Here is a 27149-nt window from a genome sequence, read left to right as displayed (position 1 = left end):
AAAGTAACTACCACTGGGGCCCTGCTTCACAAGGCTGGGCAGCGTCAAGACGTTGTATGCGCTGCCGGGTCAGTACCTTGTGAGCAGGGCCCCAGCGTCAGGAGCATGAGGCGCGGTCGCCCAGAAGTGAAGAGGCGCCGGAAGAGAAGAGGCAAGAGGAACCTGACCCAAGAGTGATAAGAACATAGAGCTCTGGAGTTTGAATTTAATTTTTGGGGGGGGGGGGGGGGGGGGGGTCTAGTCTGGGGTCTAATTTAGGGTCTGAATTCATTTGGGGGTCGGATCTGGGGTCTAATTGGGGGAGGGAATTAATTTAGGGGTCTGGTTGGGAGTCTGAATCAATTTAGTTGTCTAGTCCGGGGTCTGAATACATTATGTCAACTGCTCTGGGGTCTGTTCAGGCTATGTCGGTGCCATGAGGAGGAAGTGGAGACTTCATCCCAGCGTGCCGCAGAGGTAGAAGATCTTGGGGCCCGCAGAAGCAGCGGTCAGAACTGTATCTAGGTGAGTGACCGTGCTGTGTAAAAGCAGCAGCTTCAGTGCAATGATTTCTTTTATGTTGCCCCTCCTGCCCCTCTACAGAGCCCCTGTCAGGGTGTGTCTCTCCCTCTTGGTCCCGCTCCCACTCCTGCCACTTTCTGCTCTTAGCCCTCTCCCCCACCCTCATCCCTATTCTCTTTCCCTTGTCTCCTTACAGGGTCTCTGCCCACCTACTGTCTCCGTCCTGCCCCTCCTCAGAGCCACTGCCAATTTGTATCCCACCCCTGCTCCCCCCTCCGGCCACTTTTTAATTCCGCTCAACCCATGGGTGAACAGAAATTAGAATCAGAACGAAGGAACCAGGTCAATTGGCTTGTTAGAAACCTTTATGCTTTTAAGATGTCATGGCTGCAAACAAAATGTATTATGTGATCATGTTCGGCTCTGCAGAGGGTACAGAGGGAAGGGTCTTATGTGGCAAACCGTTTACTAAACCTTTCTTCTGCATTTCGGGAGACCATTTTGGTAACCTGATCACCGCGAAATGGAACATAGCTATAGGAGGTGCAGGTATGGCAGAGATGGTGCCTGAAGGGTCCCTAGGGTTCCTCTGCAACATTACAAAATACCAGTATTAGGAATGTCAGATGGTAGGTGGGGGCCTGTTACAGATTTTGCATTGGGGCCCAGGATCTTCAAGTTACACCTCTGCCTACAATGTCTAACAGTTATTAGGGCACTTGTAGAAGGTGAACAAACGTGCAAATATTGGAAGGTCCAGTTAATGGTTTTCTATCTCTACTAATTCTTATTCTAGAAATTCTTCTGACTTAAAGGGGTTCTCCGCTTTGAACAATCCCTACTTGTTAGAAGGGTCCCTTGACAATGAGAAGATTACAAAGTGTCCCCTGCTGGCCCCCCTCCATTAATCAGCTATAATCAGAGGAGAAACTTGGCAGTAAGTGTTCAATTTGTCTGCAGCGCCACCACAGGGGATATTAAGCACTACACAGTGCCCATTCATATCAATGGGATATCTGTGTAATACAGGACAGGTCCTCCAGAGTGGGAGACGCTCTTTGTAGCTGCTCTCCACTCTGACCAAGAGATGAGGATCCTGAACAGAGGACCACCCCCCACACACTATTAACTCAGAATTCCCTGATAGGGTGTATGAAAATAGGTTTTCTGAACTGGACAATCCCTTTAATTGCAATAAAATATGAAGCTTGTTTCACAGCAGTTGAAAAGAAATGTCATCATTCATGTCTGTGCAGGCAAGATATGTGGGGGGCTACCCTACTATCCCAACCATTAATTTATATTTGGAATTCAAGTTGTATATTTTTCTTCTAGATAGTTTATCTGGTCTTTTAAAAAAAATAAAAAAATTAGATTCCATGTTTCCAGGGAAGCTACAAAGTGACGGATGTAAGCGATGAGAAAGCCTAGGTGATATATTGCCAGTGTTTAGCTGCTCCCCATACAGATAACATACGTGAAGGCTGAGCGCGGTCCACTACTGACTCCATTAAGGTGTCGGAGGGGCTTTACGAGAAGAAAAATTAACCTGATTATATTTTTACCCTGCAAGAAATTCTGAGAAAACACTGAATACTTCACATGTATTACAAATATTCGGCACCCTGTAAACCCATTTATTATGATAAACCAGCAGGGTGATACTGAGCTTACCATGAGCTGGTATATAATAAATGAAATGAAGCTTCACTTTTGATTCAGTAACACTCGGCAAATACTTTTATTGCTTTGTACAGATATTTATCAGCTCATTCGTAATGTAAAGTTACCGGCTGGAAACCATCAACAAGTCCCTGTTAATGGATCTAAATTTTATTATGCGTCATCAGTGGCATGTGGAGGTAAAGCATGGGCCCAAAGATTTCTATGGGCGCCATATTATGGATACGTACAACATTATGTTACATAGTTACTTAGGTTGAGATAAGACATATGTCCATCAAGTTGAAGCCTATACATCATTCAATGGTAAATTATACTGTTTATAACGCTCAATGCCTTTTGTCAGTAGATAAACATTTCAACGTTTTTGAATGTAGTCATTGTATCTGCCATTTCTACCTCTTGGGGTCGGCTTGTGGTAGGCTTAGATACAGGGCCCATCAGACAGGATCACACATGGGCCACGTATGTAAGCTTACCATGTGGTCATTGTAAGATGCTTAGATAAAGGGCCCCAGCAGACAGTAATCTTATACAGTGGAGGTCCTGACTCCATCCAACGTCGGGATGTTGTGTGCTGCGCACAGCGTTTGTGATGTCATGCGCGGCTCACTGCGATGTGACGTTATGACGCGACGAGACGTCAGAAGCTCCGCTGCGTTCCGGAACAACAAGGGTAGGTGTACTGTCAGTTACTATAGTAACAGGGGCCCGTGTACTTTATTAAATAGGCCCCAGTTACTATAGTAACTTTTTATAGATGTGGTATGGGGGATAGCAGGCCCCCCTGGCTTCGGGGCCCGGTTGCAATCGCGACTGCTGCGACCTCTATAGTTACGCCACTGTAAAGAACCCCTTCCTATATTGATGTCTGAGTCACCTTTCCTCCACATGTAAAGAAGGTCCCCATGTCCTTTGTATAGTTCTTAGAAAGAATAAATAATGTGCCAGTTCTTTATGTTGACCACACATAAACTTATACGTATTAATAAGATCACCTCTAAGGCAACTTTTTCCCAAGCTAAACAAGTCTCTTATTGTAAGAGATCACCCATCCCATTTAACAATATAGTCGCCCAGAGGCGTAGCTAGGTTCTCCAGCACCCGGGGCAAAGATTCAGTTTGGTGCCTCCCCCCAACCTTTTTCCCGACATCTCCTTCCCACTCGCCATGTTTGTTTTCTCTACCAATCAATGACGTGTCATTTCTTTTCCACATTTTTTTTAATGTAACTCGAGCATAACAACATTTGTACATTTTACAAGCAATATAGTTCTATACACAGCACCAGAACCAAGCTCAGTACATATATACAGCACCAGAACACAGCTCAGTACCTATATATACAGCACCAGAACAAACTCAGTACATATATACAGCACCATAACCAAGCTCAGTACATAAATACAACACCAGCACAAATACAACTCAATTTAGTGCAACCCCTGCCGTATAGGTTTGCACTAATTTGTTTCCAGCTCCCAGCATGGCCCGAACAATGGTAAGGCTATGCTGGGAGTTGCTGTTTCACAAAAAATAAGTCATATCATAATCATACCACCCATCATCTCGCTGCAGATCATACAGTGACTACATTACTGATTAGAGGCAGAATGAACATTTACATTAGGTGACTCACCGGTGACGTCTCAGATTCTAGTTCTTTTTCTCCATCCGGTCCAGACTCTATGATGACTTCTTCCGGTCACGGACCATTTCTGCAGTTTGCCGCTCACATGTCTTCAGCGTCTCACTTTTCCAACATTTCTACACCTATAAACAAAGATAAAGTTCTCATTATACCACACACTACGCCCCTAAATATAATAACGTACACACACACACACACACACACACACACACACACACACACACACACACACACACACACACACACACACACACACACACACACACACTGTGCCCCCTGTAGAGAGTGCCTGCCATAGACCCCCCTGTAGATAGTGCCCCACATAGAGCCACCTGTGGATAGTGCCCCCATATAGCCCACCCCTGTATATAGTGTCCCACAAAAATCTCCCCCTATAGTGTTCCACAGATAGCCCACCCCTGTATATAGCCCCCTGTAGATATAGCCCACCCCTGTATATAGTGCTGCACAGATAGCCCACCCCTGTATATAGTGCTCCACAGATAGCCCACCCCTGTATATAGCCCCCTGTAGATATAGCCCACCCCTGTATATAGTGCTGCACAGATAGCCCACCCCTGTATATAGTGCTCCACAGATAGCCCACCCCTGTATATAGTGCTCCACAGATAGCCCACCCCTGTATATAGCCCCCTGTAGATATTGCCCACCCCTGTATATAGTGATCCACATATAGTCCAACCCTGTATATAGTGCTCCACAGATAGCACACCCCTGTATATAGCCCCCCAGTAGATATAGCCCACCCCTGTATATAGTGCTCCATAGATAGCCCTCCCCAGTATATAGCCCCCCTGTAGATAGAGCCCCCGTAGATAAAACCCCCGTACATAAAGCCCCCCTGTAGATAAAGCCCCGTAGATAAAGCCCCCTGTAGATAAAGCCCCCCTGTAGATAAAGCCCCCCCATAGATAAAGCCCCCCCTGTAGATAAAGCCCCCCCCCCCCGTAGATAAAGCCACACACTTTTTTATTACAACAAAATAACAAACTATTTCAACTCACCTTAATCCCGTTCGGCAGCAATGGAGACCTGCTTTCTTCTGCGCAGGTCTCCTGGGGTTGAACGAAGCGTCTATGAAAGGCGCTGATTGGCTGGGTAGAATGACTTTCCCTGTCATAGTGTCGCGCCGCTTCACTCGTAGAAAGGCGCTCAATGGCCGGGCACAGAACGTACCCGGCCATTCATTGCTTCTAATTGTACCTGTGTCCTATAGACGCAGGTACAATTATAGTGCAGGAGGGGGTGGCGCTGGCGCCCCCCTCTAAGTTGCGCCCGGGGCACATGCCCCGCCTGCCCCCCCCTAGCTACACCCCTGTAGTCGCCCTCTTTTGAACTCTCCACACCTCCCCTATCTCATTTTTGCAACGTGGAGCTCAAATCTGAATCCAATATTCGAGATATGGTCTTACAAGGTATTTATTGAGGGGTAATATTAGATTGAGATCACAGGTTTTATCTCTTTTTTATGAACCCTAAAATCTTATTTGCTTTTGCAGCAGCTGCTTGACATTGAGTCCTGCTGCCTCGCTTACTAGTAACCAGAATACTAAGGTCCTTCTCTAGTTCTGTTATTCCATTTATTATATATGCATTAATTCTGTTACTGCAGCCTAGGTGTATTACTTTATCAACATTAGTTGTCATGTTTTTTCCCATGTGGCCAGCTAAGTTTTTGAATATCCGCTAAAGTTTTTTGTCATCAGAAAAAACTGACCCTTTATTTTTAATCCTATCCACAAGGTCATTATCTCAAGTGTTGAGGACAAATAAAATCAAGTACAAACAACATATACAATGTTATGGAGTCACTATGTAATTCACTTGCTGCAAGCATGTCCAAAACTGGTCTTCTGAGGCTTTAACAGGGAGCTCTATTCTAAAATGGAAAATAAAACAAAAACAAAACAAAAAATTTACAGAAAGTACCCAACCATTACCCTACAGATATAAACACTTTACAAAAATTCTACTATGTTTCAATACAACCTGTGACATCACATGATCATCTACTCCCGAGCCTGGCAAGAAGACGTTAAGCATTGCCTCCCAATTTCTGCCAAGAGTGTACCAGGCCCACATTAATCATACATGACAGGGAAATGCTTTGAGTATCCTTCAACCTAATGGTGATGCATCGCAGTCAGGAAGTGTAATCTATATTCCAGATAATATGCGCTGTTACATTCACATTACATCTCACTGACACATTTGTTTGGGTGGTAAAATAAGTAGAATGATGAATTCCTTCTCAGCCTACATAAGGAACCTATGAATCAAAAAAATTTCTATAGTATACTTTTTTGAATATTTGAATTAAAATTTACAATTTAAATGTTCCACTTAAATTTTACATTTTAATAAAATTTTTATTGTCAATTGTTATTTTTTTTCCACTTTATTTCCTTTTAGTTCCATTTTCAATAACTGGTGAATGTTTTTTTAATACTGTTGCATAACTATTGTTTTTTGTTTCTTTTTAAGATCCTTCAAATTGGACATTTCTCAAGTGGAAGATAGATCATGGGAAATCACTATTGGATTCCAGGATTCTTTGAAGCAAGTCTTAAATCTTGACCGGGTTTCCTACTGTTCGGAGTTCATGCAGGGTTGTGAGCTTGTGGCTACTGGAACCATGAACAGCGGCGTTCCTATCAAGGAGGCAATACACGCGACTGTCATTGGAGCCAATCATGGGATGGGGTTTGGCTATAAACCAGCAACCACTAGAGGGAGCTCATTGCATACAGATTTATACAGCTCCTATTGCGTTCAATACAAGCTGTATAAATCCATATGCAGCTAGCTCCCTCTAGTGGCAGCTACAGGCAGTCAGAAATTATATAATTTATTAAATAAAAGAAACACAGAAAATAACCAGCACAAAATTTAGGACTGTAGTCAGGGGCGTGGCTACAGGCCCATGGGCCATGATGCAAAAGTCCTTCTTGGGCCCCCTCAACTTCTTCTCATGGCCGACGGTCCGCAGCTTTCAGCTGCATCGCTGGGTCTCCTAAGTGACCCAACAATGCAACACTAGCAGCCAGGGGCGTCACTTAGGTCTTAAAACATCAGGGGCAATAGCCCCAATACATATACCCCCCCCAACAAAATGTATGTGCGTGTATGTATATGTGTATATAGGAGACAGCATATCTACAGCACTACGACCCTATAGCTATGGATAGGATTAGATACAGTAGCTCAGCAAACAGTATCACACATGATAGGATTAGATACAATGGCTCAGCAGACAGTATCACACATAATAGACTTAGATATAGGGCCTAGCGCTGGACCCAGGAACGGTAAGTTAACAATTGCTTTGTTTTTTTATGTGTTACTAATTTTTTTTTTCTGTGTTTGTGGTTTTTTACAGGTTTGGTTGTTGGACTATGTCAGATACGAGGACTACTTCAATGACGGCATTTTTTTATTCTCAATAAAATGGTTAACGAGGGTTGTGTGTGGGGGATTTTATTTCAATAAAATATTTTTTCTATGTCTTTGTCTTTTTTCAAAACTTTATTGCCTTCGCCTTAGTAATGATCACTGGCTGATTGACAGCATCCATTACTAAGGCGGGGCTTAATGTTAGTTGGTGAAAAGGTTAACACTAACCCCAATTATTACCCTGGTACCCACCGCCACCAGGGGTGCCAGGAAGAGCTGGGTACGATCCAGTACACGACCATCTGTAGTGATGACCTGTCACCGGCCGGAAAAGCCCAAAAACAGTGGCCTTTCCTACCCTGGTAATGCTATCCTGCTTTGGCTATGTTCTATCTGGCTGGTTATGAAAAATGGGCGGGACCGCACATTGTTTTTTCTAACTATTACTTTTTTTTTTTAATGACATGGGGCCCCCCCCCCCCCATTTTTCATAATCTGCTAGACACAACATAGCAGCAGCAGGCTTTCATTACCAGGGTGGGAAAGGGTATGTATTTGTTTAGGGGTCTGTGTTAATTTTGTGGGGTGATGAAAAGTGTTCATCATGTATTTAGTATTTGTGATTCAAACGCCATAGATTGGGGGCATGTCTTATATAAATAGCCGGGGCGGATGATGCAAAAATTTGTGCGACTCGCTTTGCGTGCTGCTTAATACATAACTTCTCGGAATCTCCCTGATTTCGCTTCTTGAAGTTGGTAAATCTAATTATTTCTAATATTCTGTCAAGCAAGCTGAAAATATGGTAATGTTAAATTCATAAGAATTTTAATCTTTTGTTTACGGAGTTCCTGTGACCGGAGACAATGGACTCCGGTCCCTGATTCACGGCTGACCTCAACCTCAGCAAGACAAACAAAAGAAGTATGGAAATATCTGCCGCTAATGTGTCTCCTGCCTTACACATTATTACAAGGGTGCATTTAGGAAAAAACAGAAGATTAGATCCATTTAGTATGTACTCGGTTGTTTGATTTATTTAAGTGAAATGTATAAAAAATAAAAATGCAAATATTAAAAAAGAAGCATAAAAAATAAAAAAGCTTTTAAAATTAAATTTTTGGTAATAATTATTATTGTATGACATGATAGTGTTTTTTTTTTCTTAAAGAACGATGTAACCACGAAGTTAATGTTTATGGTATTTCTTAAGGATTCATTTTTGTTCTGTGGTAAGAGACATCTAACACCATTAAGCACGCACAATATAGATCTAAAGACGCTCTATTTACTCAAGAGTCCAGAAAAAATATTGACTGGGCAGTAAAAATACTTTCCTTGACTTCTGAAGCTTTTTTGAAAACTAAAATTGCAGGAACTTTCTTTTTTTGAGTTTATTTTTAGGCTCTATATTTTCTCATTATTGCCTACTTTTCACATCATGGCGCCGTTCCATAAATCTCACACTGAAAATCTTTCCCAAATGTGAAAAAAAAGAAAAGACAACAAAACTTTAGGAAAGTGCAATATCTACAAAATAATGGAGTTTAGAAAAAATTTAAAGGATTGTCCCAGAAATACCTAATAATTATGATCAATGAAAGGGCTGTAAAGCCAATTGACTGGTGCCAGTCTTGGTCATCAGTGGAGAAGTGACCATGCGTGTCATATTCCTGGTCAGAAGTGGGCCGACACAAGCCGTTGCACCATTCTCACTGCTCGGTGGGTGGCGTGTCAGCTTTTCCGGAGCCATGGCTTCACCATGATAAAGGTCATCACGGCTCTCCTGCTTGTGATGTGCGGCTCCAGCTGCAGGATCGGGATTGCGGCACGTGATGTCGCCCCTCCTGGATCTAAAAAGAAAACAGCTCCAGTGTTGCATTGCTTGGTTATCAATCTTCCTATGTTTGACCCGGCACTCGTCTTGACTTTGCTTAATGACTTATCATGTACCAACCTCTGGCCTAACCATGACCTTGCCTCCTAATGCTGATCACTGGACGTGACCTTTGCCGCCTGAATCTGACCCGGATTTACACCAGTCGTCTGTAGCCCAACCAGTGGTGTAACTATAAGGGGGTACAGAGGTAGCAGTCTCACCAGCACCGTGGTGTCTGAGGGGTCCCAAAGGCCTCTCTTTTACATGAGAAGACACAAGTTCGGGGGCCCTGTTACAGATATTGTATTGGAGCCCAGGAGCTTCAAGTTACTACTCTGAGCTTGACCATCTATTGGGGATTATCCTGGGGCCTGTAACCTGGGAATCTTACTGGCAAAGTCCATAACTCCTTGCAAGATGGAAAGGTGAAAAACAGGGGATTTTGTAGACCCCACACCATAGGTTAACCAGCGCCAATTTATCAGTGGTCTCAGTCATTCATTGGCTCTTCCTGTTGCTAAACTTCTGCTGCGCTGTGCTCAACTCCTTCTCCGACAAGTCTGCATGGTGCCACTGAAGTCTGCTTCCGAGATGTCATTCAAGTTCCGACTGTGAGGCTTGAAAAAGACCTGTGTTAAGGTCGTAAATTTTAACCTTTTTGTGAATAAAGCTTTCTAGCTTTTATTGCATTTTTGAAGCGAGAGCTGCAGTTATTTTCTACTTTTCAGGATATTGTGGGGCTCGTGAGGGCTGAAGCCTGACACAGCATCCACTGTTGACCTATGGATAAGTGGTTGTTCTATATGTTTGTGGTTGTGCTACTGATATCTATATCTCCTGCTTTCATATAAATGTCATGAGGACAGAAATGATGGCGATGTTAATTGTTAACCCTCTTCGTGCTAAACTACAAAAAGTATAAAAGAGAGCAGATGGGAAAGTGTAACACATGTCTGCAGGGTCAGACTACACACAGGGGTAGTTTGCAGTCTGTATCCATGGAGACACAAAGATCTGCATACTGTTGACTTGTGTGGCAGAGGAGCCTTTGAGCGCTCTCAGGTACCAGGACCAGGGTCCAATTGCTACCTCTGCACCCCTTATAGCTACGATCCTGATAGAAGCTGTAGATACTTTCAACATAACTTAAGATGTCTGTTTATCCAAGCTATGTGTATGTTGCTTCCATTGAAATCAATTAGACTGTCGTTTACATGTGCTTTACGGTTCCTTGGCTCCAAAGTGGAGCATCGCCAAATAGCTTGTGGATAGGAAAAAGGCCCATCAACATAGGTTGGAAATTTAGAAACCACTGATGATACTTGGTAGAGTGCCCTAATCTGTTCATTCCCAAGATCGATGGAGGTCTCAACTCATAGACCACCAACGAGCCTATCTTTGACGTAACAAAATAGATAAGGACAAAAAAACTGTGTATTTGTATGCTTATTGTGACTTATAATTTTTTTTTATAGATTATATTTTAATATATTCCATGCACTGAATTATTGTTATAGAGAGCCTTTTAGTTTCTTTTTTTTAGTGTTACAGAAACAAAATTGGGCGATCCATAAATGTTTTGTTCATTTGTCCATAATAAGGATGTCAACCCAGTTTAGGTTTATGTTGCATGTGCTATTATTTGAATTGGCTTTGTGTTTAATGTGTTCTATTTCAGTTACTGACTCTTAAAAAGCTCTAAAACATTCTCATTTAAACCATATGTGGACAGAATTAAACTAGAAACAAACACAGAATTTTGGTAGCTTACTTGTGAAATTCAAGACTCTCATCTATTAACTATAGTGAATAGTGGCTAGAAAGATCTTCTCTTACACTGGAGGTCCTGTCACATCGATCCATTACATAGACAGCCCATTATTTCAAGGGGAAGGCTGTAATTCTTTATTTCACCTGTGGTGTCGCTGCAGAGAGATTTAACACTTGATGCCAATTCTCAACACAGCTTACCACTGATTGCTGGAGGTCAAAGCAAGAGGGACATCCTGTGATCAGCATATTGTTGGGGGACCCTTCTAACAAAAAGAGATCATCCAAAGCGAACAGCTTCTTAATGTATTTAGACGGGTCAAACTGGCCCTAGTGCTAAATCTGTACCAGGGTCCACCAACTATCATGTATGACTTGTATTGGTCTCTTCATATTGAGCAGATAGGCCCCGTTAAATTCCCAGGGCCCATGTGTTTCCATAACCTCTCTACCCCCTATAGCTATGTCCCCAAGTATAAACTTCCAGGCCTGTAATTTTATTTTATAATGATGATTTAATGGAAATACCTAAAATGACGACTTTAACACATATATGAGGCTCCATGGAAGACATTCTGCTGCAGGTCCTTAAGATCTAAGAAGAATGAGTATCTCATTAAAGTCTTTGAGTCAAGCTGCCAAAAATAATAATTAGATTACTCAGATGGCCTCAATGAAGTTACCATATTTTGGATGGATTTACAGCTCTGTATCTGTCTTACCTTATTCTACGCTTAGAAAAATATTAGACTCCTACAGATCTTTTGATTTAGTTTTCAGATTGAGATCCAACTTCTTTTTTTTTTATTGCTTTAATATTATATTCCATATTTTTAACTTCTGAAAAGGGCACCTCTGGTGTTTCTCAGCAGATATCTAGGCTTGAAATTCCCTCGTATTCAAAATGTTGACCAAATGTCTTCAAGGAAATAACATTATTTTACATAATTATTTATATCCGATTTGCTGTGATTGTTTCTTTTGTTAAGAGTCCTCTTATTAGAAGATATTGTACCTCTAAACTGTTCAAAAATATTATTGGTGTGTAATATGTTCCCCAGCCCCCCATCCTATTGGTAGCTACTCGCTTAACATAGGATTATAACACTACTGGGAAGCATTGTCATCTTTTGAGGTGATGTCATTAGAGATTGGCTGCCATGATCACATGATATTTCGTCATTAGGTATTACATTACGTATGTAAACAAGGCAATGGTGGCGACCAAGGAGACCAGCAAGAAATGGGGAAAATAGTTAAGGCAAGAATATAACAAAGTTTATTGTTTTTTTCACTTTTAGGCCAATAAAGAATTTATTGACATTCCCAGGAAAAACAACAGGGTATTCCAATCTTAGACATTTATGACATATCCACAGGATTTTCTACAAAGGTCTGATAGATGTGGGTCCCAGCTCCAGAACAGGGGTCCCCTGACCCTGTCCCTCATGGTAAGATGGCCTCGCAGCTCCACACGGATAACAAATGAAGAGGTGGCTGGGTTTAGGGAAAAAGCCGAGCTCACTGTTCTCCGCCGTTTCCGGAAATTAAATTAAATTCACTGGAAGTTATGGAAACAGCATAGCACAGCGAGCTCAGCTGTTTCTGTAATTCCCGGCCACCTGTCCACTGACACTCCGACTGGATACAGCAGCCAACGGATGCTTTACCAGGCAGCCAGTGGGTCCCTGTTCGGGAGATAGGTATGGGTCCTTTGCTATCAATCCTCGGTTTTAGGCTACCCACTGGCCGCAGCACTTCTCAGACTACTCGACATATCCTCCTGACTAGGGGAATGGTAACACCCATTTGTCTATTAGTCCTGGACTACACTAAGACTTTTTGTGGAACACAATTAGTTCTAAAAACAGAGAAGAGACAGCTCCTGTATAAATCCAGTGACTCACAGGTGACGTCTTCTCATATTCTAGTCATTCTTTTTCCCTTTTCTTCTCCATCTCCTTTTTCTGGCCAAAACCCATTTCTGCACAATTTGTCTACGACTCCTCACTTTTATAACATTTCCGCACCTATAAACGAAGATGCCACACACTATGCCAGTAAATATAATAGCACCATACACTGCACCCCTTCATATAACAGTACCATACACTGTGCCCCTGAATATAATAGTACCATACACTGTGCCCCTTATTATAATAATACCATACACTGTGCCCCTGCATATAATAGTAATATACATTGTGCACCTGAATACAATTGTTTCAAGAACTGTAAAGTAAAGCACCACACAAACAGTGCCCCCTGTAGGTAGTGCCTCTCACAATTTCCTCTGTAGATAGTGCCACTCACAATGCCCCCTGTAGATAGTGAAATTGACAATGACACCTGTAGATAGTGCCCCTCATAGAGCCTCCTGTAGATAATACCCCTCAGAGGCCCCTGTAGATAGTGCCCCCTATAGATAGTGCCATTTACATTGCCGCCTGGAGATAGTGCCCCATATAGAGTCACCTGTAGATAGTGCTCCCATGGAGCCCCCTGTAGATAGTGCCCCCGTAGATAGTGCTCCCATAGGGCCCCAGAAGATAGTGCCCCTGTAGACAGTGCTTCACATAGAATCCCCTGTAGTTAGTGCCGCCATAGAGTCCCCTGTAGATAATGCCTGGCCATAGAGTCCCCTGTAGAAATTGCCTCCTGTAGATAGTGCCCCCTGTAGATAGTGCCTCCAACACTGCCCACTGAAAATAAAACCAAAAACATTACATGCTCACCTGTCCCCGTTCTTCCAGAGACCAGGCCTCCAGATCCAGCGGAAAGACGCAGGTGGCATAGTTACATCTACATCATTCATAAAGCACCGAATGGCAGGGAACTGATAGTTTCTGTGCCTCACAAAGCGCTAGCCTAATCAATTCTATCTGTGTCTTAAGGACACAAATACAATTGGGTGCCGCTTCCCCCGGTTCTCAGAATCAGCTGTAATTTCAACAACCGGTTCGGGAAAACTTGGGGCGAACTGGCCAGATCTCATGGGCCCCCGATTTGCCCAAATGACGATCTGCCATCGGCATGTGGAAATCCTAGCTTCTGTATTATATAGAAAGAAAATCTGCTTACAGATAACATATCGTCCAGAGTGAGGGCACATTCAGTGTTCAGGTGACCGAAGTGTTACCCAATAGTTCTTTCACTAAAGTTATTAGACACTGTGGTCACTTAACTGCGTCACATGCCATTATACTTGGGAACATATGAACTGTCAGCACAAGGTATTGTGAGCAGGGGTCCTGGGCAAACATTTTAATACAAACCTATGGGTTAATGTCTTTATTTCATTAAAGGAGCATAGCTTTGTGTGAAAAATCATAATAAGGCCCCATGCACACGACCGTGGAAAAGCTCTGTAATTTGGGACCGCAATACGGTAGAAACCGTAGAACTGTGCCGGGAAATATGGAGCATGTCCTACTTTTCAGATTTTACGGGCCGTGCTCCCATACTTTGTATGGGAGCACGGCACGAAAATGCGGTGCGCGGCCCTCGGGCGTCGGTGGCCGGCCGTGCCTGAAATTGCGTGCTGTGATTACGGGCACAGCCGTGTGCATGAGGCCTAATCCTGGAAAAACCATTTTAGTTAATATATGCTAACCTGATTCACTGTGTTATGACTAGTGAAGGGTCTCAGGGGCGGAGCATGACACAGAGTTTCAAATAACACCAAAGAGAGAATCCCTGTGTCATGCACCGCCTCCTCAGTCCCTGCACTCGGCATAACACAGTGTATCAGTTTTGTCCTGGAGTGTTAGGGTCAGTTCACACGTTGCGTAAATACAGCGGATTTTACACAACGGAATTTGTAGCGGAAAATCCGCTGTATAATACAGTAGCAGCAAAGTGGATTAGATAGAACAAATCTCACCCACACGCTGCGTAAAAACTGAGCGGAAAAAACGCTCAGAAATTGACCTGCGGTGCAGAATTTTATTCCGCAGCATGTCAATTGTATTTGCGTAAACCCTGCTTGTTTGTTGCGAGTTTTCCCCATTGAATTCAATGGAAGGTAAAACCCGCAACAAATATCAGTTGTTGCGTTTTTTTGCCAGCGATTCCGCCGCAAAAAAAACAACTCAGACAAAAAAAAATCTTATACTCCTACTACACGTTTCACCCCAAGTTACCACTGCAGCCACTCACAGGCTGTAGTGGTGGTCACTTGGGTAAAACGTCATCCAAGGAGGCCAGCCTGGCTAGCACCACAGTTTGGTGCGGTTTTTCACCAGGAATTCCCTGTGGCGCTTTTACGTAGCGTATCCACCCCGTGTGAACTCAGCCTTAAACTTTTTTATTAACTGGAAGTCAGAAAAACAAGTGCTAACACCCTTCCACCCTTTAAATGATCCCAGAATTTTGTGTAGTAATCGCGGATGTCAGCTATGTTAATTGTTAGATAAAGTCTGTCCATTTTTTAAAGTAACAGTATCATACATTATTCCAGCCAGAGACTATTTCTCTCCACTCATTCTATCTATTGTTCAATGTACCCACTCAGCAGATGATAAATTGGCTCATTAATCTGAGTTTCCAGCCTTCCCTAGACAAAGAATATTAAGGAGGAAGGATTATAAATGGCTTCAACAAATATAAGCACTTGAGAAAACGAAGGTCTTGAAAGATATTATCCAGGTGCTGATGTACAGACATTTCACATATTTTATTTCTTCAGATTGAGTGCCTAACATTAGACAGAAATTATATTTTAGTTTACAGGGTGAGAACATTTTTTAAACCATTTTTTTTATTCCTCCAAAGTAATGAAAATAAAAAATGAAGCAAGTGGTCCTGATTAAAAATATTCTACCGTTTTGTGTACACAGCAGACTAATGTGTCTCCATGGCTTCAGACTACAAACAAGCCCTATATGTAGTCTGATACTAGAGACATAAGTTACTCCCTCTAACATTACTGTATGTAGTGGGCATATAGTGGGCAAACTCATTTGGCATGTTTGAGAGTTCAAGAACATATTTGGCTTCTCTGTTTGCCCATTGTATTCAAACAGATAGTGGGTCATACGTATTGGTGGATCAGTCAATAGGGCAAATTTATTTGCTTATAGCTAGTCCTAGGACTATACCCTTAGACTTATTTCACAGCATGATACCGCATTTAGGGTCCGTATTATGATCTAAACTGTTGCCGACCTAAAAATGGACACTTTGTAGCTGTAGCAAGGGCAGTGGATGTGATTGATATTGGGAACGCTATTACTTAGGACATTTTTTGCTTCATAATTGGTGTAAAGGATCTTGTTCTGACTTACCCAGAGAAAGATCCAGACGTGAATGCACCTTTACATGACTTTGTTTAGGGTCTTGGTATTTTTTGGGCCCCAGTACTTCAGTGTGTGTTGGTTGTCCAGTAGTTAATTCTCTAAATAGCACATACAAACACCAGAGAGGGGACTATGGAAGATCTTGTTGGCTACAACCAGGGACAGATGCTGACCTAGAAGGAAAAGGAGAATCGTGCTCACAAGGCTAGCTGGGGTCAAAGAACGGAGTAGTCAGAAGCCACAGATAGTAAAGGGCGCAGTAAGGAAGTAATAGGAAGAACAAGCAAAACCAAGTATAAAGCTAAGTATAAAGGATGCACCACTATAAATTACAACAGCAAAGGATACTTGAAAGTTTAAATAGAGCGCCCTCTAGTGTGATTGACCCGGCTGGCCCCGTAGCAGAGGTCAGAATGGTGGCTGCCTGGGCAGCTGGACATTGCTAAAGCACCTTAAGTGATTGCCAGTGATGAGTTTAGTGTCAGACTGGGGTTCCCTGGGCCCCTAAGTGAAAATTATTCATAGGACCCACATGTGCACGTCAATTTTTAATCGCATCATAATCTTTGTTGTACACGGGACAGATCATCAATAAGGTCTAAAAGGATATTTGTGAATCAACCCATAAAAATGACCCTAGTGGCAAGTGATTGACTGCAAAGTCATCTCCAAATGGGGATGTCTTCTGTTGGACCATTGAGGCCCATTTTTTGTATCAGAGCTTGTGCCCTCAGGAGGATCCTCTGGTACTCAGTCCAACCCTAGATGAGCTTAACCCCTTCGCGCTCAGCGACGTAATAATCCGTCGCGCTAACTGTATCGTTAGCGCTCAGCGACGGATTATTACGTCGCGGGGATAAAGGCCATTTCGGCCGTCCTCCCGACACATACAGGAGCTGTGACGCTGCTGTCTCGTACAGCAGCTGTCACAGCTCCTACAGCGGGGACCGATCGCTGTGTCCCCGCTGGTTAACCCCTTAAAAGCCGTGTTCAATAGTGATCACGGCTTTTTAGGGGTTAAGCTACAATCGCCAGCCTGCTACGCGATAGCGGCTGGCGATGGTGGCTATGGCAACCGGACACCAAACAATGGCGTCCGGCTCTGCCATCGACGGAAGCCTAGTGGGTCCTGACAACGTCAAGACCCACTATGCTTGCTGTCAGTGAGTAGCTGACAGTTCTAATACACTGCACTACGCATGTAGTGCAGTGTATTAGAATTGCGATCAGGGCCTCCTGCCCTCATGTCCCCTAATGGGACAAAGTAATAAAGTTAAAAAAAAGTTAAAAAAAGTTGTGTAAAAATAAGAAAATAAAAGTTTTAAAAGTATTAAAAGTAAAAATCCCCCCTTTTCCCTTATCAGTCCTTTATTATTAATAAAAATATATAAACAAACAAATAAACTATACATAATTGGTATCGCCGCGTCCGTAACGGCCTGAGCTACAAAATTATTTCGTTATTTATCCTGCGCGGTGAACGCCGTAAAAGAAAATTATAATAAACCGTACCACAATAACAATTGTTTGGTCACTTCACCTCCCAAAAAATGGAATAAAAAGAGATCAAAAAGTCGCATGTCCCTAAAATGGTACTGATGGAAACTGCAGTTCGTTACGCAAAAAATAAGTCCTCGCACGGCTTTATTGATGGTAAAATAAAAACGTTCTGGCTCTTAGAATAAGGTAACACAAAAAGTGAATGATTGTTTACAAAACGTATTTTATTGTGCAAACGCCATAAGACATAAACAAAAACTATAAACATCTGGTATCGCCGTAATCGTATCGCCCCGCAGAATAAAGTGAATGTTTTATTTATAGCGCACGGTGAACGCTGTAAAAAAAATAGAATAAAAAAACAATAGTAGGATTGCTGTTTTTTAGTCACCACGCCACCTAAAAATAGAATAAAAACTGATCAAAAAGCCGCATGCACCGCAAGAAAACTACAATGGATTCCTCAAGGGGTCTAGTTTTCAAAATGGGGTCACTTTTGGGGGGTTTCCACTGTTTTGGCACTACAAGACCTCTTCAAACCGGACATGGTGCCTAATAAAAAAGAGGCCTCAAAATCCACTAGGTGCTCCTTTGCTTCGGAGGCCGGTGCTTCAGTCCATTACCGCACTAGGGCCACATGTGGGATATTTCTCAAAACTGCAGAATCTGGGCAATAAGTATTAAGTTGCGTTTCTCTGGTAAAACCTTTTGTGTTATAAAAAAAATGGTATAAAGAGGATTTTCTGACAAATTTTTTTTTTTAATTTCACCTCTACTTTGCTCTAAATTCCTGTGAAACACCTAAAGTGTTCATAAACTTTCTAAATGCTGTTGTGAGTACTTTGAGGGGTCTAGTTTCTAAAATGGGGTGTTTGATAGGGGTTTCTAATATATAGGTCCGTCAAAGCAACTTCAGAACTGAACTGGAACCTAAAAAAAAATAAAAAAATCAGGCAATACTTGGCTTCTTACATCATACTGATAATGAGCCGTGCCCACCCCGAGATGACCCCAGTTTTGACCGTTTGTATAAACGGAGACCCCTATTAGACCGTTTCAGTGCCTGGTTTTCCCAAGCATACACCCCCAAGAAGTGTATTTCTATTGATGAGTCCTTGGTGGATTTTAAAGGGAGGGTTCAATTCCGCGAGTACCTGCCGGGTAAGAGGGCAAGGTATGGCGTGAAGATGTATAAGCTGCGAGAGTGCATCAGGGTATACATACAGGTTTAGGATATATGAAGGGAAGGACACCAGTGCTCAGCCCCCAGAATGCCCCCCCTTACTGGGAGTTAATGCAAAAATTGTGTGGGATTTGGTACACCCACTGCTGGACCAGGGTTACCACCTCTACCTGGATAATTTTTATACCGGCGTCCCACTCTTCAACTGCCTCGCTTCCAGTCCTGTGGCATGCGGCACTTCTAGAAGTAATCTGAGAGGCCTCCCTAAGACTCTGCAGGGCAAACAAGAAGGGGTGAGCGCAGGGCACATTCTAGCAGCAACATATTGTGTGTCAAGTACAAGGACAAGAGAGATGTCACACCAGTACCCATGTACCTGCACGAGGTACCAGTACAGAGACCCCTAAACCAGACTGCATCCTGTACTACAATAGGTACATGGGAGGGGTGGACTTGTCAGATCAAGTCCTGAAGCCCTACAGCGCCATGCGGTGTGGTATAAGAAGCTGGCCGGGCACATCATACAGATGGCATTGTACAATGTGTACGTGCTAAGTCGATGTACAGGCCAGAGGGGAACTTTCCTGGAATTTCAAGAGGTGATTATCAAGAACCTAATCTTTAGGGACCAGGAACGGGGGGGGCACCCAGTACTTCTGGAAGCGAGGCCACACGCATCGTACCAGGGCAACACTTTCCAGGAGAAGTTCCCCAAACTGGCAAGAAGGGAAAAAGTCAAAAGAGGTGCAAAGTCTGCTATAAGAGGGGTATAAGGGAGGACACAATATATCAATGTAACGCGTGTCCCGAAAAACCAGAGCTCTGTATGAAAGAGTGTTTTAAAATTTATCATACATCCCTTGTTTTATAATTTACCCCAATTCTACTTACCCTGATGCACTCCACACAGCTTATCCCCCCCTTATCTTTCCCTTCTGAGCCCTGCTGCGTGCCCAAGCAGCTGATAACAGCCACATTGAGGGTATTGCCATACCCAGGAGAACCCACATTACAGTTTATGGGGTGTATCTCTCCGGTCAAAATGCTCACTACACCTCTAGATGAATGCCTTAAGGGTGTAGTTTTTAAAACGGGGTCACTTCTTACGGGTTTCAACTGTACTGGGGCTTCTGCACACATGACTTTGCACGAGAAAATCCCCAGTAGGCCAAATGGTGGTCCTTTCGTTCTGAGCCCTCCCATGGGCCCAAACGGCAGTTTATCATCACAAATGGGGTATTGCTGCACTCAGGACAAATTGCGCAACAGAATGGGGTATTTTATTTCTTGTGAAAATAAGAAATTTTCAGCCAAAACTACATATTATTGGAAAAAATTTATTTTGTTTTAATTCCAAGCCCAATTCAAATAAGTTCTGTGAAAAAACTATGGGGTCAAAATGGTCACAACACCCATAAATGAATTCCTTGAGGGGTGTAGTTTCCAAAATGGGGTCACTTCTGGTGGGTTTCCATTGCTTTGATACCTATGGGGCTCTGCAAATGCGACATGGCACCCGAAAACCAAACCAGCAAAATCTGTACTCCAACAAACACATAGCGCTCCTTTCCTTCTGAGCCCTCCCATGGGCCCAAACAGCAGTTTATCGTCACAAATGGGGTATTGCCGCACTCAGGACAAATTGGGCAACAAAATGTAGTATTTTATTTCTTGTGAAAATAAGAATTTTTGAGCTAAAACGACATATTATTGGAAAAAATATTATTTTTTTTAATTCCCAGCCCAATTCAAATAAGTTCTGTGAAGAAACTATAGGGTCTAAATGGTCACAACACCCATAAATGAATTACTTGAGGGGTGTAGTTTCCAAAATGGCGTCAGTTCTAGTGGGTTTCCATTGCTTTGATACCTCTGGGGCTCTGCAAATGCGAGATGGCACCCGAAAACCAAACCAGCAAAATCTGCACTCCAAAGAACACACAGCGCTACTTCACTTCTGAGGCCTCCCATGGGCCCAAACTGCAGTTTATCGCCACAAATGGGGTATTGCTGCACTCAGGAGAAATTGGGCAACAAAATGGGGTATTTTGTTCCCTGTGAAAATAAGAAATTTTGATAAAAAATGTCATCTTATTGGAAAAAATGTAATTTTTTTCATTTCACAGCCCAATTCAAATAGGTGCTGTGAAAAAACTGTGCGGTCAAAATTGTAACAACAACCATATTTGAATTCCTTGAGGGGTGTAGTTTCCAAAATGGGGTCACTTCTGTGGGTTTCCATTGCTTTGATACCTCTGGGGCTCTGCAAATGCAACATGGCACCCGAAAACCAATCCAGCAAAATCTGGACTCCAACAAACACATAGCGCTCCTTTCATTCTGAGCCCTCCCATGGGCCCAAACGGCAGTTTATCACCATAAATGGGGTATTGCTGCACTAAGGACAAATTGGGCAACAAAATGGGGTATTTTGTTCCCTGTGAAAATAATAAATTTTGATCACAAATGACATCTTATTGGAAATAATGACATTTTTTTAATTTCACAGCCCAATTCAAATAGGTGCTGTGAAAAAACTGTGCGGTCAAAATGGTAACAACAACCATAAATGAATTCCTTGAGGGGTGTAGTTTCCAAAATGGGGTCACTATTCAGGGATTCCTACTGTTTTGGCACCTCAACACCTCTTCAAACCTGGCATGCTGCCTAAAATATATTCTAATAAAAAAGAGGACTCAAAATGCACTAGGTGCTTCTTTGCTTCTAGGGCTTGTGTTTTAGTTCATGAGCGCAATAGAGACACATGTGGGACATTTCTAAAAACTGCAGAATCTGGACAATACATATTTAGTAGTGTTTCTCTGGTAAAACCTTCTGTGTTACAGAAAAAAAATGAATAAAATTGAAATTCAGCAAGAAAAATGAAATTTGCAAATTTCACCTCCACTTTGCTTTAATTCTTGTGAAATGCCTGAAGGGTTAAAAAACTTTCTAAATGCTGTTTTGAATACTTTGAGGGGTCTAGTTTTTAAAATGGGGTGTTTTATCAGGGTTTCTAATACATAGGCCCCTCAAAGCCTCTTCAGAACTCAAGAGGTACCTTAAAAAAAAGGATTTTGAAATTTTCTTAAAAATATGAGAAATTGCTGTTTAGGTTCTAAGCAACTGGTGAAGATCACCTGTCTCACTGGGAAATTGGGTCAGGGGACCACATTGGTGTACACCACCGGTTGGAGCTAGAACGAAATAGGGATGGGAAAGGGGAAAAGATGTGGTCTAATGTGAAATTAATAAATAACCTTTATTGATTAACATTAAAATGTATAAAAGTTCATTGGTGCAAACTGGTATGTGTGAGTGACCCCCAAACTCACATACCATTAACCCGAAATATGGTGTAAATTGAGTGAGATCACTAATTTATTTTAAAGCGATTCCACCAACGCTAATGTTCCATTAGAGTGCAATAATCGCTGCACTACAATGGGAATTAGAATTCAAAATAAACGAATGGAATCAAGTTGACAGTGTCAACTGATTAAACTGGTCCGTGCTGGACAAGTGGGCTCATATAATGATTGCTGCACTGTGGTATTGACAGGCAGCTGGGTGGACTAAAATAGCCCTACACTGACTAAATGGGTATGCATGAAGTGAACCACATGCACACCCTGCGTTTTTGCTGCGTTATTGATAGACAGTAATCCACACTCAAAGATTGAGTGGTTGAGTGATTTCACTTAGTGTTAGATACAATGTTTGTTACCATTGTTTAATTGTGGTGCACACTTAGCTGAACTGTGAATAGGAACCGTTGATGGTTATTTTTATTATATGTATTGAATTTGTAACCCTCCGTTTTTGTGGCTCCAGATGGAATAAAATGAAGTCCAAATAACGGTTCAAATAATATGTCAGCTAAGAATATAGGCTGTGCTGGAACGTAGTTGATACTGTTATTGCTGCGCTGTTGGACCAGCAAGCAGCTAATTGAAGTCAGAGTGAGCCCTGCAGTGACTAGATGAGCAGTGGTGATCGAACCACATGCACATCTAACGTTACTCCAACGTTTATTATAGGCAGTTAATTATCGAGTGCGCCTTCACATCGCTGTCTGCCTGGGGAGCAGCGATGTAGAGAGCGATTGTGATATGCGCCACCACCGCTGGAGAACCCAGAAGCGGTGAGCTACATTCGCTCACTGAATCGTGTCAGTTGCCAGAGCGATTATTAAATAAGTCCTCTCCACTGACTCAGTATGAAGGCTGAGTGAATGGGTAGGATGGTGAGAGCTCTGGTGCCGAGACCCCACAGCCTCGCTACACCTCGCCTGAGGTCTAAGCCCGTGGGTGAGAATTCACACCGGGAAGATCGTACAGGGGTTACTGGTCGACTGACCATATGATAGCGGGAGGTGGGAGAAATATGCCCCGGCTTTTCAGAGTAGGGCAGCAAGACACGCTGTAATTGATATAGCGCACTGAAGTAGCTGACAGTTGTCAGCTGTCAGCCGTGTTGTATAGCGTGGTCTGTTATGAGCTGAACAGAAGCAGCTCTGATTAATTGTAAGCACCAATGAATAGTGGATATAGCACCCGACGCGCGTTTCGCCAGAATTCTGGCTTCTTCCAGGGGTGGGAGGCCGCCATTAAAACACCTTATAAATAGGGTCCATGTTAATTGACGGACTCAGGAACCAATCAGGGACCTAGGTCTCGATTGGTATAGTTTCAATGAAGTTCTCAAAATGAAAATCGCTAGTAATTGCAAATATCATCACTAGGACACCAAAATCATCATGATACGACCAAAAACAGAGAATTATATATGCACAAAGAGATGTATATATATGAAGTAACAAAATAAAATGAAATAAAATGAAATAAATGATACGTAAATCCCGTAGTTGTAGTGATGGAGTAATCATACAGCAAAGGAGTTGAAAATTGTTATATGTGTAATAAATACACAAAAACACTTACAAATGTTAATGAAAGGATGTAAATATGATATAGAGGGTATATATTAATGTGGACATTTAACCGGTGTTTTAAAGAAAACATCCAAAGCCAAAGTTTTCATTGAGTCCAAAAGGACTTACTGTTTTCATATTAAAAATCCATTCGCTTTCCTTTTGCAAGAGTGCCTGATCTAAGTTGCCTCTTCTGATGCCCAAATGTATTACACACAGGGCCCAGCCTTTAAGAGTTGTCCAGTTGGAATTATGTACATTCCCAAAATGTCTGGCTATTGGGGTTGGGTTAAATGGCTTATTTTTAGTTCTGCAATCTTGCTCATTTTTTGCAAAATTAATTATCGAGTTGATGTGTTCACGAATCCGTATACGCAGCTCTCTTTTGGTTTTCCCAATATATTTGAGACCACATGGGCATTCAAGGCAGTAAATCACTCCAGGGGTGGAACATCTTATGTGGTCAGAGATCCGATGGAGGATACCAAAGGCATCCACAAACTCTCTCTTGTCCACTAGTACCCGACAAGCTCTACACATTCTGCAAGGATGGAAACCAGGATTGAGTACTGAAATATTCTTACTTTTTCTAGAGAAATGGCTCTGAACCAAGATATTTGAAATGGTTTTACATTTCCTGTATCCCAAGGAGACCCTGCTGGTGAGTAGACTATTGAGTACTGGGTCACTAAGTAAAATGTTCCAGTGACGGTTTAGAATGAGTGTCATTTCATCCCAACTGTCATTATAATCAGTGACAAATCGTGGTTGGGATCGTTCTGTATTGACCCTTATTTTGGGGGTCAATAGAGTTTCCCGATTGGTCCTCAGTGCCCAATTGTAGGCTTTCTTGATGTTCCTTTTACTGTAATTCCTGCATGATAGCCTGTTCTTTAGTTCTGCTGCCCTTGTCCTAAAAAGCTGGAAGGTGGAGCAATTTCGTCTAAGCCTCAAGAATTCTCCCTTTGGGATGCCTTTAATAGTATTAGCGGAATGAGCACTTGTTGCATCCAGAAGGCTATTAGTGGCTGTTTTCTTGCGATAGAGGTCCGTCTCAATGGAACCGCGCTCGTTGGTAAAGAGCCTCACATCCAGGAAAGGGATAGACTGATGGTCATATGTTAAGGTCAATTTGAGGTTAAAGTTATTGGTGTTCAAAACTTCAATGAATTCTTCAAGTTCTCCAGAAGAGCCATTCCAAATGAACAGTATGTCATCTAAAAATCTGCGCCAGATATTAATCCTGGACGTGAATTTCTCCATCTCGGGACAAAAAACGTGACATTCTTCCCACCAGCCCAGATATAGGTTGGCAAAGGTGGGTGCCACCGCTGCTCCCATGGCTGTTCCTCGTAATTGCAGATAAAATCTGCCATCAAAGAGGAAATAGTTGTGTTTCAAGATAAATTTGAGTGCACGTAAGACAAAATTTTTCCGAGATGGATTATAGCCTTCCTTTCTTTCCAAGAAGAATTCTACTGCTGCACAGCCTACCTTGTGGTCTATGCTCGTATAGAGGGACTCCACATCGCAGGTGGTGAGCCATTCGTCTACCTCCAGGGAACTACCATTCAGGTCTTTAAGCACCTGCATGGTATCCCTGGTGTGGGAAGGTAACTGGTATACCAGTTCTCGTAGTTCTTCGTCTAACCAGTGATTGCATTTTTCGGTCAGATTACCCACACCAGAGACAATCGGCCTCCCTGGGGGATTAAGAGGATTTTTGTGCACCTTTGGAAGGAGGTAGAGTGTTGCAATCCTGGGGTACTGTACCTTCATGAAGTCCCTCTCTTTAACAATTATGGCTCCTTCCTCAAAACCTTCCTGAATCATGTCGTTGTATTCTTTAAGGAATTGTTCAGTTGGGTCACCCCAAAGTGGGCGATAACAGGCTTTGTCAAGAAGTTGCCTTTTAGCTTCCAGTAGATATTTTTCTTTCGACCAAATGACAACATTGCCCCCTTTATCGGAATTTTTGAAGACAACGTCATCCCATTTGCGCATATCCTGGAGTGCCCGTTCTTCATCTGGACTAAGATTGTGAGATGGCCATTGCTTGGATAGTGACAATAAGTCCTGGGATACTAGGTCAACAAAGACTTTGATTGCCGGGCAACCTTCCAAAGAGGGCATGGACAGGGTTTTGGACTTGATTTTAGATCTCTTATGGGGAGTAATAAGGGAACTGGAGTCACCCTCACATTGTTGGGTAGGGTTTTCCAACAACAGTTCCTCTAGGTCTCCCAGTGTATTAATTTCTACTTCTGATAGGCAATCCAAGTTGGCGGTATTGGACTGTTCCCCATCAGTGATTTTGGTTTGTCTGCTGTACATTTTTTGATAGAATAGTTTCCGCCCAAAGAGTTGGAGATCCTTGATTACGGTAAATTTGTTAAGTTTAGTGGTAAGGCAAAAATTAAAACCTTTCTTAAGGACTGATAATTGAGGGCCCGTGAGAACATGACTAGAGAGGTTGATGACTCTCAGGCATTCCTCACTAGGATTCACATTGCTGCAGCTCACTTTTTGTAGGGTCTCTGAGACTCCTTCCTCCATTGTTGTGAGCCCCTGAAGCCCCACCTCCCTCTGTCCCGTAAAAAAGGCACCTCAGTAGTGACGGTATGAGTGTTTCTATTGGGGTTTCTATTCCTACTGGGTTGTCTACCCTGATTGGGCTGTGGATCTGTGTCCGAGTCCGATATATCTGTCCCATCTGTGCCTGTGTCTGAAAACTCATGCGGATCCAGTGTCTCCTTATTAATTTGTATGTTGGTTAGTTTACCAATTTGTAACCTCTGGGATCTTTTCTTACCCCAGTCATAAATGTCTCCTCTAGAGAAGTCTCCCTTGTCTCGTGAGAATTTCTTCCTTTTCCGGTTCTTAATTTTGACCTCAACAGAATCTATAAAATCTAATGTTTTTTTGAAAGCCTCTGCAAATGGTATTGAGCCCTCGTATTTCTCCAGACTGGGTGTAAGCACCTCAAGGTCTTTCTCTACCAGATTCAAAATGTGAGTTTCATCCTCTATAAGAATGCCCATAAGTGTATTGGAACATGCTGTCAGGGCTGATTCCCATTTCTCTTTGAGCCCTGTTTTGGATAATTCATAAGAGGGAAAGAGTGGAATACGCAAACCTCTTGAGATAAGGCCCTGTTCAAGATATTGTTCCAGTGTTATTTTGGTCCAGGTGGACTGCACCTGCCTTATCTGTAGATTTTTAAATTTTTTGATGAGATCATCCATATGTAGCTCCATTACTTGTATCTCCTGAGTATGAGCTCGACTGTCTGAAAAAACACTACCAACATCCTCCTTTTGGCGTAACTGTCTCTGTTT

The sequence above is a fragment of the Rhinoderma darwinii genome, chromosome 4 (genome assembly GCF_050947455.1).
Source record: "Rhinoderma darwinii isolate aRhiDar2 chromosome 4, aRhiDar2.hap1, whole genome shotgun sequence".
NCBI classification, from domain to species: Eukaryota; Metazoa; Chordata; class Amphibia; order Anura; family Rhinodermatidae; genus Rhinoderma; species Rhinoderma darwinii.
The sequence above is the reverse complement of the archived record's forward strand: the minus strand, read 5'-3'. Positions refer to the sequence as shown.